Here is a 15,440-nt window from a genome sequence, read left to right as displayed (position 1 = left end):
CAGATTTCCCAGAATTCTCAAGATAAGGCCATGCCCACACAGAACTCTCATTAGCTATGTTCAGATTGACAGCCGAGACTCCACCCCTACACTCTTCATCCTTAAGTTGACACCAGATTTGGTGACTGCCACACTACCCAATGTTGTTGCTGATTGACAACACCAGGGTTGATGGCACAGCCAATGGGGTTCTATGCAGAACCATTGGACAACATGCACGATTGCCTCCCAAGGGCCATTCTTGTAGAGACATACAAAATGCCCTGCCGGCCATATTTATGAACAGAACCTGGTGATGCTGAGCAGTAAGGGGTGGGATGACACAGGGAGAATGGTCTTCATGATTTTACTCTAGAGACAAGCATCGCCGGTTCTATCTGAGATTCTTTGTGATTGTTTTCTGCAAGCTGCCTTAGATCCTACTGGAACTGCAGTGGTGACAGGCATACACAGACTCGCTGCTGTCAGGTTAATTCTGATTCATAGCAACTCTATAGGACAGAGAAGAACTGTGGTTTTTTGAGACTGTATCTCTCTCCTTATAGGAATAGAAAGCCTCATCTTTTACCTCCAAGGTGGCTGCTGGTTTTGAACTTCTAGCCTTGCAGTTAGTAGCCCAACTCTTATCCCACTACATCACCAGGGCTCCCTTATGTACACATACAAATCAATAAAATTTGGGGTTTACTGAATTCTTACTATGTGACAGGAGCTCTGGGGGCATAGTGATTCTGATTTGGGCTGTTAATAGCAGTTTAAAACCAGCAGCTGATCCTAGGGGGAAAGAGGAGGCTGTCTACTCCTGTAAAGAATTACAGTCTTGGAAATCCGCAAGGGCAGTCCTACCCTGGCCTAGAGGGTCGCTATGAGTCAGCATTGACTTGATGGCAGTGAGTGTTTTATTTTTTAATGAAGAGCCACTTAATGAGCTGAATGGCTTTCACATAAGTGTTTCTTTTCATCCTAACTCCTATGGATCACAAATTCTACTGGTTGTGACTTTTCAAGGACCCCTGGTGGCACCATGGTAAGGGTGCTGAGCAGCTGACCAAAAGGTCTGTGGTTCAAACCCACAAGCTGCTCTAAGGAAAAAGCCGTGGCAGTCTGCTTCTATCAAGACTTATAGCCTTGAAACCCCGATAGTTGGCATCCTCCTCTGTCCTTGCTATGAGAATTGGCTTGACAACACTGGGTTTGAATTGGTGGGTTGGGGTGACTCATTGGGTATTTGGCACAGGAGAGAAAGGCCATACAGGCCCTGTATTTGTCATGTCTCTGCTGCAGGCAAGGCAAAGGGAGGCAGGAGACTACAAGGAAGAATACTTTGGCTTGGAGAACATCCAGGTGTGTGTGTGCATTTTTGTTAGTTGCCATCCTTCCATCTCTAATTCATGGCCATTGGCTAGCATACAAGTTTTAAAAAAAGAAACGTTACCTCTGCCATCTTCATGGGAATTGGTATGTTGGAATCCACGGTGCCTTTTATATCAGTTCATCTCCGTGAGTTTCTCTCAGTTTCAATCAAGAATATTGACGATGTTGTGCACTGCCAAAAGACTAAAAAGGGGAAAAAAATTAGTCTTAGATAAGAAATACCTATACAACTAGAATATTACTCGGGGGTGACAGACTTGCTAACTTGTTAAAAAAAACGCAGGGAAGAGGTTTGCAAATGCTGAGGATACTCAAGTTGGAGCGTCGAGGCTTGATCTGTCTTGATCGCCAGGACTTTGCTACTACTTGCATTGTGGCGGTGTTTGGAGTAAATGCTCTAAGTGGAAGGGGTCATTGCCAGCACAAACAGGGCATCCAGGGAACAAGGCTTCCACTTCCCTTTTGACTTGAAGCTCAAGCCCTTGTATTTTAAATGTGTCTGTACAATCAAAAGACTCTCGAGTTGTTCTTGGAATGACATGGGCACCAGCCTTCTCACAATCCTCCTACAACCCTTGAAGAATTCAACAGGCTGCGGTGCTGGGGTGTCTCTTTCATTTGCAAGATCTCATCTTCACATCTGGGGGGCTGGGCGACACCTACAAATCTAAAATACCTTCCAGCTGTTTGGACCGGTGCCACAGGGGAATGTTCAGAGCTCTCCATCAAAGGTCCTGAGACCTTGTGCTGGCGGCAGGCAAGGAAAGACAGCATCCACATACTAAAGACGGTGTTTAACAAAGCACTGGGCCAGAGGAGTTGGGTGAAAAGACGACATGAGGGATTCAGGAACCAATCCCAAGGGATGTGAGAGTAGTTCCGATTCTCTCCGGAAGGATTCTCCAGGGAGCTAAAATAGAGCTAAAATTGAGTGGATTCTGACTCAAAGTGACCCTGTGCCCAGAGGAGACCTGCCCCCTTTGGCTTTGCAAGGCTGTAACACTTTACGGAGGTAGAAAGCTTCACCTTTCTCACTCAGAGCAGTTAATGGGTTTGAGTTGCTGAGTTTGCTGTTAGCAGCCCAACGCGTAACCCACTATGCCACCAGGCTCCGTGTCAGAGCAACCAGGGATCGATTATGTTTGCTTGTCATTTAAGCACTATGTGAGTTTACCTGGTGCATGTATGGGTTGGTGCCCATGCCCACAAGCCCACATCCACTCTTCTACAAAGAAATAGTAGCCAAACAATGAGACAATCTGTATTGTCCCAACATGACTAATTCCCTGTGTTTACTCAGTAAATCCTCTAAACAAAAATAGCAAAGTTCTTTATTCTACTGAAGTACAAAGGAAATTCTCTGGAGCTCAACAAGTTACATGAGCAATTCCATCACACCCAGCTTAGTGCCTGGTGCTGGAAATATGTGCACCAGGTACGCCTGAGATCACCTTTAATCTTGAAACATGCACATCTTCTGTGAATGGTAACATGAAGACATGTCCAACAGGTAACTCCTTGAGACAGGAGTGACTCTTCCTCAATTACCAACGATGTGGCCAGAACATTACATCCCCAATGTTCCTTCGAGGGGTCGATTCCAAAACCTCAAAGATGTTGAGGGGATGTGAGGTGATTCTGTCATAGAATTCGCATCTTCTATGCCAGAAACCCAAGTTCTCTCCCTGGCCAATGAGCCCCCGGGAAGCCAGCACCGATCCTGTCGATGGGGGTTTACACTGGAGCTATCCTACACCAGAACCCATTGGGTTGCCAGGAGTCAGAAATGACTCAAGGATAACGGATTTCTATGAGGTTTTTCTTGTTTCTCGTGACATTCAACAGATTTCAGTGAAGGTGCTCACCGAATACAGACGAGGAAGAAAGCCTTGATCTACTTCCCAAACTCACCCAGTGAAAATCCTAAGATCACAATGGTCCGGCAGGGAATCATGGGGGGGATGCAGGACTAGGTAGCATTTTGTTCCATTGTGCATGGGGCTTTGCCTAAGTGAGAGCCAATTCAGTGGTAGCTAACACTGGCCAGAGATGTTGATGTATTCAAGAGCTTCTCTCCTGTAGGGGCTTAACCGTCAATACCAAGCCCTTCTCTATCGAGCCCTCCTTCACAAGAATAATGAGCTCCAGGTGCTTGGGCCTATACTTTGCTGAGTGGAGGAAGGGGTGAGGCAAGTGGGGAGGGAGATGGAATATGAATGCAAAGATCTTTATAAGCAAAAGGAAAGAAGGGTGGGAGAAGGAAGGGAGGTACAATGCAAAGGCGTTTAGACTCTTTGTATGTGACCAGCCAGGAGATATGGTGCCTCCTGTCTACTCTGGAGTGTGGAGGCAAAGACATTGCTACTTATTAGGTTTTAAAATTTTTGAGGGGGCCCAGGGGAAGGGGTGCAGATATTGTTTTAAAGGAATAACGTCAAGTGTAGACAACTTTGAAATCCCACCGTGACATCTGGACCTCAAATTGAGAAAGACATGAGTCTCCAGGCTCCTGGGTATAATGATTTGTCAGCATAGGACATAGAGTGGACCAATTTAATATTTTCTGTAGGGGATAGAATTTCCACAGTCTTTGATCAGGGATTTTTTAAAAATTAGAAACATTTAGAGGTAGATAAAAAAATATCAAGTAATTGGTTAAAAAAAACCCTAAATGGTCTGTAGTTAATTTTCAAAAGCACAGATTATATTGTTATTTGGATTTTTATCCACTTTAAAAGCCTGGAGATTTTCTGCAAGAGTGAATTACTATGGATAGCCTAGTAGGAGACCTGCTCTTGAGCCGGGATATATGGGCCATCTTTCTTCCTGAACACACCTTATACTTCTTGGCTCACTGGAAACTCAATCGTATCCCCAGTGATAAGATTTTGTGTGACACCCTGGCTGCTTGACAATCTCCTTTGACCAAAAAATGAAACTATGTATTCCAGTGGGGAGTGGCTGCTCAGCGGCAGACATCTCCCCTTCCATCCGGCAGATGTGGGTTGGATTCCCAGCGGGTTTGCAGATGGATTCCCACCCATCTGTCAGTGGAGGCTTGAGTGTTGGCTGTGATACCAAACAGATTTCAGCAGAGCTTCCAGACTAAGAAAGCCCTGGGAACTACTGTTAAAAATCAGGTACCAAAGACCCAAGAAAAAAAATCATATTAATGTGAATGAGGCGGGGTGCGGAGTGGAGACCCAAAGCCCATCTGTAGACAATTGGACATCCCCTTACAGAAGGGTCTCGGGGAAGAGACAAGACAGTCAGTGCAGTATAGCACCGATGAAACACACAACTTTCCTCTAGTTCTTTAATGCTCCCCCACACTATCATGATCCCAACTCTACCTTACAAATCCAGCTAGACCAGAGCATGTACACTGGTACAGATAAGAGCTCACAACACAGGGAATCCAGGGCAGATAAACCCCTCAGGACCAATAATGAGAGTAGTATACCAGGAGGGAGGGTAAGGGGAAGGTGGGGGAGAAAGGGAGAACCGATCACAATGATCTACATATAACCCCCTCCCTGGGGGGCGGACAACAGAAAGTGAGTGAAGGGAGGCGTCGGTCAGTATAAGACATGAAAAAAATAACAATAATTTATAAATTATCAAGGGCTCATGAGGGAGGGAGGGTGGGGGAGGGACGGGAAAAGAGTGAGGAGCTGATGCCAAGGGCTCCAGTAGAAAGAAAATGTTTTGAGAATGATGAGGGCAACCAATGTACAAAAGTGCTCGACACGATGGATGGATGGATGGATTGTGATAAGAGCTGTATGAGCCCCAATAAAATGATTTTTTTTTAAATCAGCCAGAGAAAACCATGTGGATTACAACGTCCCACCCTGTTGTGCAAAGTGTCTCCATAAGTTGTTGGCAGCTGCTGACAACAGCCCTTCCTTCTTTAACTTAGAATGACAAAGGGTAAAGAAAATTAAAGTCCAATACATAATTACTAAATTACCTACCTGTTATTGGGAGAGAGTCACAGAATTTTAGGAGTAAAAGAAATTGACAGCAGCATTAGGTGTTTCTACTCAAAGGCATGACCCCCTTCCACCCCACCAACCTAGACGAAAACTCCAAACCCCAAACCCATGGCCACCGAGTCCATTCTAAGTCCGAGGTACTTTGTGCACAGGGTAGCACTGGCCGGTGGTTTCTGAGGCTGTCGCTCTTTAGGGAGTAGAAAGCCTCCTCTTTCTCCCGTGGAGCAACTGGCGGGTTCAAACTGCTGAACTCTTGGTTAGCAGCCCAGCACATAACCCCTTACACCACGAGCCTAGACAAGGTTTCTAAACATGCCTCCACAGACCTAATAGATCTAGTAAATATATGTGTCTCCTGGCCAATCACCTTTTTTTTTTTCCTGTCTAATCACCCTTTAAAGCAGACACCCAAACAGAACACACGACTCCAGGATTTCTGGGTGGACGCACTGGTATTCTCCCTTGAGTGTTTGGTCCACCCATGAGGACTTGTCCCCACAACTTACATGTCACATTTACCTTCTGTTGCCCCATTATCCTCCTATTGTCCTGAAGGCAGAGGTGGTGAAGAATTGCTGTTCAGTTACCACCAAGTCGGCACCTACTCAGAGTGAGTTCATGTTCAACAGAGCTCAATGTTGCCCGGCCTTGTGCCATCTCACCACCGTTAGTCTGCTCCAGCCCACTGCTGCCACCATCAAGTATTCTGAATGCCTGCTAACCTAGGAGAATCATCTTCCAATACTAGACCACTATTGGAAAATATGACATTGTAATCTGTAGGGTTTTCAATGACTGATGTTCAGAAGTAGGTCTTCAGGCCTCCCTTCCTAGCCGGACTTCATCTGGAAGCACCGTGGGTGACCCGGTCCGTTTTTAAAATACTGGTGGCATCGTTTCCACCATCAGAGCAGCACACAAGCCCCCACAGTATAACAAATTGATGGGCAGATTATGCGGTGAACGATAGTCAGCAGTTTATTGTTGGCATGTTTTCTTCATGTTAAAAATATTTATTTTTCCATAATACATGTAAAATTTGTCCTTCGTGGCCACCTAATCTTCATAGCCACTGTGGTGGGCGATACATTCTGGTTAGCAGTTCTAACCCACCAGTCACTCCAAGGCAGAAAGACGAGGTTGTCTATTTCTGGAAAGATTTTCAGACGCAAATTTAGGGAGCCCTTCTCCTCTGTTCTAGAGGGTCTTTATGACTTGGAATTGACTCAGTGGCAGTGGGTTTGGTTTGGGGGCTATTTTGTTTACTTTTCTATTCAATATTTACAAGTGTGGAAATTTTCAGGAAAGCATAACTCTACAAATGAAATTCACCACCTTCCAATAGACTCCAACTCAAAGCATACTCAAACTCTCTGTTGACTATCATGACTCCCTCTGGGTTTCTGAGACTATAACTGCTTACAGGAGTAGAAAGTCTGTCTTTCTCCCGTGGAGCTGCTGCTGGTTTTGAACTGCCAGCCATGTGGATTGCAGCCCAACGTGTAACTACACCACCACCAGGACTCCTCAAATACTACTGTGTTAAGTTTGGAAGAGGACAAAGAAATCTTCCAAAGTAGGGATGCCATCACCATGAGGCCATGATGCTGGCCAAAGGATTTCTTGGCAATAATGGCAACTATAGCACATGGAAAACAAAAGAAACTCATCACAATATCATGATTGACAGCAGAGCAATTCATCACTGTCCCAGACAGGACTACAGAAACAGGAAAGCAACCATAATTGGGGCGCACGCATTACTGCAGATAAAGCTTACAGGTTTGGTTCAGAGAGCCTCTGACCATCTCTAAATGTGACTCATGACCACGAGGGCCTGGTACCCCAATTTCCATTAAGGCCTAGCCCAAGTAGGTCTCAGGATGAGTATACCCCTCCGTGGGCTGCCTAGAGGGTCATAGTAATCCACTGTCAAACACACTCTGTCTGAGGGCAAAGCTTCTTATGTTAATGAAAAAGAACTCAATGGAGACTTAAATTTGTGGAGGCTCAAATTTCAGTGGGCTCCCACAGTACAATGCAGATTTCTACAAACCAAGTGCTTAGAATTTACCCTGTAGAACAGAATTCACCCTATAGTAGCCAGAGACCGGAAATCCATCCTTATAGTAGCTTAGGATTTACACTATAACACAGTACTCACCCTATAGTAGCCAGAGACAATAGGATGTCTTAGCAGCACATTCTCAAATAGCATTTCACCGCCACTCATTGTCATTGAGTCAATTCTGAGTCACAGCGACCCTGCAGACCCGGCAGAAGTGCCCCTGTGGGTTTCTGAGATTGCAACTCCTTCTGGGAGCAGAAAGCCTCCTCTTTCTCCCACTCTGAATCATGCAGGAAAGAAAAAAAAATGTTGCTACTTCACTTGCAATTTTTTAAAGTTGATATTGCTTCAAACGAATAATAATTATAATGACAATAATCTGTGTGGCCCAAAGGTAGGAACATTTTAATGATACTTTATACAAACTGCTGAGTAACTTTCCAAAGGGATTGTACTTCATTCTCTAACTCCGCAGTTCATTTCTGACAATGACTTTCCATTTTTTTCCTACCATGTTTTGTCATGTAAGCTAGACCTTATTTTCAGTTCTCCCTGTCCCACTTTATAATACAAGTGCGGCTTTTCATGAGCTGACTTATTATCTCAATATGGGGGTAATCACTCATTGTATCATTAGCTGATAATGACTAGATGAGTTGATTGAGCTGTAAATGACCATGGTTAGAGATTGCAGCTCTAACTGATTAGATAAATATGACACATATTTCATTTCGATCATATCAATTTCAGTATCATTTGACTGAATGCCTTCCTTCAACCTAAAGTTCTCATTAAAGCATGGTAATTTCTCTGAAATATGACCGTAAGCCTGACTTCTATCAGCTAAAACCAATACTTACAGAACAGGAAGGTTATTTTACGGTTTTGCAACTGCCTACCTAGATGATTGTACTCTGGCCACCTGAGAGTAAAACAGGGCATCGTATCTTTATTATGCTTGGCACAGAAACCTCTCGGGTGGTAGAGCAGACAGTCCAGCATTCCTGTGACTGAAACTGTGTCTCATTTAAGAATTGGGGTGAAGAGAGTTGGGTTTGTATTTTTGGTGTTTTCTCCTTCTAGTAAATGCTAAACAAAGGTACTTAGGTGTCAGGGATTATTTAAATGGTTTGGTCCCAAATCAGAAAAGCCATGCTGGCATAATGAGTCAGCAGTTCAAAGCCACCGCACACTCTAAGGGAGAAAGATGAGGCTCTCTACCCCTGTAAATAGTGTCTCAGAAAACCCCAGGGGCAGTTCTACGCAGTCCTATAGGGTCGCCATGTATGAGTCAGAATTGACAGGAAGGCAGCCTTCCAGGAGCAGGCAGCCCATCTTTCTCCCAGGTAGCCCCCCAACACTGACTCCAGCCCACCAGAGCTTCTTTAAAGCACCTGTGAATTACAAGGAGAACCTGTCAAAATGCAAAAAATCAATTAGCTGGTAACCACAAGGACAGCAGTTAGAACCTACCAGCCAGACCAGCCCACACGAGAAAGATGAGACTACTGCTCCCATAGAGAGTTACAGTCACAAACCCACAGGGCAGTTCTACCCTATCCTGTAGGGACACTATGGGTCAGAATCGACTTGAGGGCAGTGGTTTTGAGGTGCAGCCTGGGAATCTGCATTTCTATCAAGCTCCCAGGTGCCACTGATGTAAGTAGCCCACAGACCATACTCAAAAGTGAAAGCAAGGGGCCAGCGGACAGCTCACACTTGTTAGTTCATCAGGAGCTAACTGGAGGGACTGGTGCAAGGAGAGGCTTGGGAGCCTGGTGATTCTGCTCTATCTAGTGTCTTGGCTCTTATACCATCCACCACGTCCAGGCAAGCTGGGGGTGGGGGTGGAGGGTGGGGTGATATAAATTAATGAGGCATATGCAAATACCCTGTCTCTAAGAGCTGAGAGGTGCTTGGTATGTGGGCTTTCCATAAAGGGCACTCCCCGCCATCCTACCACCCCACAGTCATCTGGTCTTTTGTTCCCCTTCTTCTGAGATCTCAAAAAACCCTGTCAGAACCCCTTCAGGAACTTCTCCCAGGTAAGCAATGAATATTAATATCACTCCGAGTAATTTCCCAGTAACTCTGTTAGACTACACCATAGCTTTTGTTTTACCAAACCAACAATCAAACGAAAACCTCTTTTCCAAATTCAGAACATGTTTGTTGTGGAAGACGTCTTGGAGTGATACAAACAGGTCACCCTCAGCTGCTAACCGAAAGGTTAGGGATTTGAGCCTATCCAGGGTTGTCACTGAAGGAAGGCCGGGTTGTCTACTTCAGAAAACTCAGCCACGGATGACTCTGCAGAGCACCACTCTACTGTGACACAGAGGGGGTCACTGGGAGTCAGAATGGATTCCACAGTCACTGCTATGGGTTGAACGGTGCCCCACAGTCCCAGGTATGTTGGAGACCTAACCCCTGGTGTTTGTGAAAGTGATGCTAGTTGGAAATAAGGCTTTTGCACAAGTTACCAGCTAGGCTAACATGAGTTCATCGTGGAGTGGTGTGGGCCCTCATTCAATGTGACTGGTGTCCTTTCAAAAGGAGGGAAGGAGACACGTGCAGAAGGAAGTTAGCCAAGTGAAGAAGACAGAGTTATTATGCCAAAAGTCAAACAATGCCTGGGCGACCAACCGCTGCAAGAGACAAGGAAGGATCTTTCCAAGGAAGCCCAGCTCTTCCTACAACCCGAATTCAGCTTTCTGGTGCCCAGAACACGGAAAACACTGGGCTGCCAACCAAGTGTTCGCTGCTAACTGGGTCCAAACCAGGAACTTCATGAGAACAGGGCCAAGTGATCTGCTCCATGCACAGAGAACAGTCCCGGAATTCCCATAGGACACGTCTACGTCCTCTGTCCTAGGTCACTATGCATCAGAAGTACCCTTTCATAAGAGGATGCCTGCATGTTGCCCTGATGCTGACAGGGTTTCCAGAGAGCTTCCAGAGTAAGACAGGACGAAAGGTCGGGCAATCTACTTCTGAAAATGTGCTGATGAAAACTCTTTGGATTGAAGTGGGCCAACCTCCTTCAGATCACGGGATGTGCCAGACCAGGCAGCATTTTGTTCCATTTTATGTATGGCGGCCCTGAGTCAGGGGCAGCTCTGTAACAGCTAACAACAATGGCTTTACAGAGGTGGAGAAGTGCAATCCTTCTGATATTATATTTCAAAAAGGAGAAGAACCAGAATAGCAGCGAATGGCAGTAATATCCAGCACAAAGCTTCTCCTACTTGCTTCCAGAATCCCAAGATTTACCGCAATTGCAGTATTTATTACGCTGCATTGCAATTGCCTGATTGTTCGTATCCTCCACTAGACTCCAATCTTCTTATTTTTTTAAGTGAAGGTTTGTCTCTTTACTTCGTCGAAATTTAAAACAACTGGATCGAACATAATTCTAAAGCACAAAATAGCTGCACACGTGAATTAAATCTCTACCCTTGACTCACAAACACATAAGATGTGAATGAAACCAGCTCCTGACAGTGGAGAGTGCGTTTCTAGTCATCTAGAAAGATGTAAATACCAATCGTTACAAAAAGGTGAAAACATGGAGGCGTGGGAAGTCATCGCCGTGAGAAAGAGGGAAGAAAATCTTTGGAACTTGACATCAACAGCTGTAACTCCCAAAGTGAAGGTCAACAACCTCTGATGGATGTGAAGTCTATTTTTTTGCTCCTTCTGTGGCCAATCGATTAGCTTCTTCGTTGCCTTTGATGCCTCGATGGCCAGGAACATACTCCCATGGACTATCCACGCCTTGAGAGGCTTGATCAATCTTCTCAAAATCACTTCTGTTGACAAAGTCTCTTCCAGAGTCTGCTTTCCATCCATTCTGCTTCCATTTATCAACCCAGTCTGTCGCACCTTTGATGACAAACTTGCTATCGGTTTTAAGGATGAGTTTATCTATATTTTGATTTCTTGCTTGTTCAATTGCTTTGTGAGTTGCCCTCAGTTCTGCTGTCTGATTTGGCTGTGGTCCAGAAACCCTCTCACTTACATTCAGTGGGTGGTCAGGTCCCCAGTAGACTCTGGATCCAGCTTGTGCACCAGGTCTCCCAGTATTGCTGCAGCTACCATCAACATAAACGGTTAGGATGTGTTATGTGCCCCAGCCAAAGTGTGGTCCTTGTCGGTCCCTGGAACTCATGTTGAATTTTCCACCAAGGCCAATGCTTCCTTCATCGCTGTGGTCTTCCACTCCAATCTTCTTAAAGAGAAGCACTCAACCTTACTTTCAAACCTGCCATAATGTATGTGCACGCATGCGTGCGCACACGCACACAGCACACACATCCATACAGCACATTGAATAAGCTGAATGAAGACAATAATGTGCTTTTTGTAAAAGTGCATGTCTGTATCTTTAAATTTACGATTTCAGAACCATTACAATGCAAGACGCCTTTATGTCTTATGTTCCTTAGGAAAGATATCCATGTAGCCTTGAGCTAAAATTCTGACTTTGCTTTTGAATGCAAATATTTTAACAAGTATAACAAACACACAGAAGCTTGCACGATCAATTATTTCTAGCAGCGTATGTAAAAATCTCTTATTTGTCCAAGAGAGCCTAAATTAGACAGAACAGAAACACTCGGTCTTTGTGAGATTGTGCCCCTGTCCTCACCTTGTCTTTCAAGTAAATCAAAAGTTGATGCCGCTTTATGCTTCGGAGGGATGAGTCATATTTATGTCGTTTTCCTAGTTAGTAGATCTTGAAGGCTAAACATGGTGAATAAATACAAGGAAAAGGTTATCTAGTCAATTTCTATTTCTATAACTGGGTATTTATTTCCTTATATATTCCAGAGCTTGAAATTTTTTCAGTTAAATTTCTGCACAAATAAAGGGGCTTAAGAAACAATCCACCGCATTTGTTGCTGAGTTCAAAAACAACAGTCAACCCATTGAAAACATCCACTCACGCACAAGTGGCTTGACTGACCTAAACACACGTGCCATCCAGCCGTCACTGTGTGCACCCAGAGTCGGAGCGGTTTTGGGAAGAAAAGCACAATGTGTACATCAATAATAATAAAAAACTCACTGAAATGTCGCGCTTTGTTAACTACAGACTCATTATTTAACTTAACATGAGGAATATATTGATCAGTTTTAACTTCTTTGGTTTGGAAGGCTTGTCGTCACATCAGATTGGCCTTAAGGAATCGCCGTAGGATGCTTTATATCTGTATGGTACTACCATGATCAGATTGTCATTCTCATCAACATGACAATTCTCTGAAGTAGATGAGTTAGATCATTTCAGTCCCATTGGAGTTGGCATTTTTTTGTGCTGTGATCCAGTTTCCTTCTTCTCCATCCACTTTCCAGTAGTTTTTGCTTAATAGGACAATTTTCATGACTGTTTCTAAAGATGGTCTTGGCTCAGCTCTCAAGTTAAAAGTAGGGCAATTGGAAATGCATCTTCTCCCACAGGGCTTCTACCTATAGAATTTTCTCCTGGTAAGACAAAACCCAACTCAACAAATTATCGAATAATCTTCTTAGAGAAACATGAGTTCTAATAAACAGATATTTATTTTTAGGATTTATATAACCTGGATTTATTTTTGTATTTTAAAATCACCATGAAGTACAATGTAGATAACATCAATTCTCTTTGCAAATTAATGGCAAGATTTGAACTAGAAAAACAGAACAACAGATGATGTCCATCTTTAGATTCCCTTCTCCTCATTTTGCCTCTCAAGAAATACTTAATACCACCCCCAGCCAGTCCTGGGGCTCGGCTCAAGGGGAGTCCCTGTGGGACATGGGGCTACAGTGAATGGTGTGACCCGTTGCTGGGCATGCTACACAGTAGGGGATGCTGGGCCCCTCTAGGATTTCCCATATGGGCTCCAATAAATTTTTTCCCCTTTGCTTAAAAAATGAAAAAGAAAGGAAATACTTAATAAAGAGTTCTGGGAAGAGGGTGCCGAGTTAGCCCCACTTTTCCTCTTCCCTCTCCGGGTTCTCCAAACAAGACCTTGACTCTTCCGAGACATCTCCAAACTCTGCCAGCCCACTTAGCAAGAAGTGTACACTACCATGTAAGACCTTGAATTACTACCTGCAGCTGTGCGGTTCCCCCAACCCCATTACCCTGCCAACATGATGAGAATGTGGCTGCTAGCTGGAGAGCCAGAGCAGGCCAGAGATCCCTGAGCAGGCCAGAGATCTGTGAGCAGGCCAGAGATCTCTGAGTAGAGCTCTTGTCTTCTCTTGGCCGTGAATACTGAACTAAGTCAGTTTCTGAGGACATCCTAAGCCCATGGCAGCAAAGTGGTCAAACTGCCTGCCCTCACAACCCTTTCCAACCCCAAACATCAGAAATATAGCAAGTGTAACTCTGAACCAAAAAAAACAAAAAGAATGGTGTACACATTTTTAATATAATTTCTCTGTACTGATCCTCAAAGCAACCATTAAATACCAGTTACCCATAATTTATAAAAGAATCACTTACAATAGAAATAAGAGCTATGACAAGAACAGATATCGGCAACCCACGTTCATCACAGAGCCGTTCGTAATAGTAAGAAGATAGAAGCAACCGGAATGCCCAAGCGAGGAAAATGGATAAAGATGCCTATGAGGAATATGATGCATACTAAAGAATAATGTGAGACTGTGAAACATTCCATGACATGGATGGACTTGAAGACATGCTGAAGGAAGTTTGTCAACTGCAACAAGAAAAACACTGTATGAACACTGTTATAAAAAGATAAAAACCAAGATAAAGGTTTCCACACCTAAAGATAACAGACTGGTGGTTATCAGGGTGGGAGAGGCAGCGAAGGGAGGGGAAGCAATAGGCTAAAGGGCAGACAGTGCTCACTTGGACAGAAGGGAAGATGATATTCTATAAGAGAGAGAAGGGAAAAAGGAGGGGCCAGGGAAGCTATTGGGAGGTTTGATAAGTCGTTTAACTTGTTCAACGTAAAAGTGATGATTCGAAATGTCAACCCCCACCTAATTCACTATAAAATGAAAAAAAAAATGGGGGGAAAAAACCTTCCTGATTACTTACTATATGTCAAGTATTATGTTAGTAAATTATTGATCTGGATTATTAACTGAAAGGTTGTTGGTTTGAACTCACCCAGAGGCACTACAGAAGAAAGGCCAATCTGCGTCCTTAAAGATTCCAGCCAAGAAAACACTGTGGAGCTCAATTCTAATCCCAAATACGTGAGAACACCCTGAGTTAGAATTGATTTGACAGCAATGGGTTTGGTTGATTTTTGGTGTTATGGTAGTAAATCAAACAACAAACTAACTACATCCAGTAGATTCTGGTTCATAGCAACCCTACAGGACAGACAAGAACCACTCCTTGGGGTTTCAGAAACTGTAAATCTTTACAGAAATAATGATGAACACTAACCAAGTATAGAATTTAATGGGGAGGACACGCATATATAATGAATATCTTGGTAAAGAATGCATAGTGACAAACTGAGGAATGACAAACATTATTTGAAAATGTATAATGCCTGAAGAATTAGACTTAAACTAGGATTAAGTAGAGGAGGCAAGGGAAGTCTTGCCTGCGGTGACCCGTTGTCTGAGCTGTGAGCTCTGGACAGGAGGGATGCTGTGGTACAACAGAATGAATAGAGAGTTGAAATACAGAGAACAGATTGGGACTGAGGGATAGACACTGACATGGAGGAAGGTGAGGCTGAAAATGTTGGCAGGGCCAAAACGACACAAGACCTTATAAAAAGTGCAATAAGGACTGGTCCCTGTCGCAAAAGCAATAGAGCCACTGACAATAGAGCCACAGGAGTGAACATGACAAGATTCATGTTTTGAAAAAAGCTTCACTCTGGAAAAAAGAGTGAGGGGGGAAAGAGAATAAGGAGAATGGGGGGAAGTTAGACAGGATGTGCTGATGGTTTAGATTTAGGGTAGGAGTAGCGATATAAAATCCCCCAACACAACCACTGAAGACAAAGCAGGTG

This window comes from Echinops telfairi, unplaced genomic scaffold (assembly GCF_000313985.2).
Source record: "Echinops telfairi isolate 266 unplaced genomic scaffold, ASM31398v2 ScPeMD7_8;HRSCAF=38, whole genome shotgun sequence".
Lineage (NCBI taxonomy): Eukaryota > Metazoa > Chordata > Mammalia > Afrosoricida > Tenrecidae > Echinops > Echinops telfairi.
The sequence above is the reverse complement of the archived record's forward strand: the minus strand, read 5'-3'. Positions refer to the sequence as shown.